This window comes from Penaeus monodon, chromosome 20 (assembly GCF_015228065.2).
Source record: "Penaeus monodon isolate SGIC_2016 chromosome 20, NSTDA_Pmon_1, whole genome shotgun sequence".
NCBI lineage: Eukaryota > Metazoa > Arthropoda > Malacostraca > Decapoda > Penaeidae > Penaeus > Penaeus monodon.
The window spans coordinates 5,801,902-5,802,464 of record NC_051405.1 but is presented as its reverse complement, the minus strand read 5'-3'; positions in this window follow the sequence as shown (position 1 = coordinate 5,802,464).

The window sequence follows — 563 nt, the reverse complement described above, 5'->3', positions numbered from 1 at the left end:
ATTTTTTAAATACTTCTTAGAGAAACGCCAGTATTTTCATCTTACCAGCGGATCAGAAAGGGTCAAGCCAGGTCACAGAGGTCATTTGTATAGTGGGGTCAGGTCACAGGTAAAGGCTGGAGAAAACAACAAATAATAGATCTTTTAGGAAGCAGGTTTCATCGCAAGCCATTTAGAACTTTAGTCTCTCCTATCTTTAAGGCACTTTCCCACTGCACGCAACGTTGAAGTGTGGATACAAAAATACCCAGCTAAAGGTTGCTAAAACCAACCTTATATCTCGAGACCCAAAAGTAGGTTCCTGGATGCCACAAATTTCCATTATGATGATCCAAAATAAGAAACCTGTATGCTGGCCTTTCCCACCTAACGATAACACCCACGGAACGGTGTCAGTTACAGTCGAAAATCCAATGGTTCTCTGGGGCTAAAATGGCCCTTACCAACTGCACCACTCAGATCATGCTGTTATCAGTGAATTACCCGCATCTTATCCAACGATTCATCAAAGAAGAGGATATGGAAAGGATGAGAAAAGTGACCGTAGGCGTGGGAGGGACAAG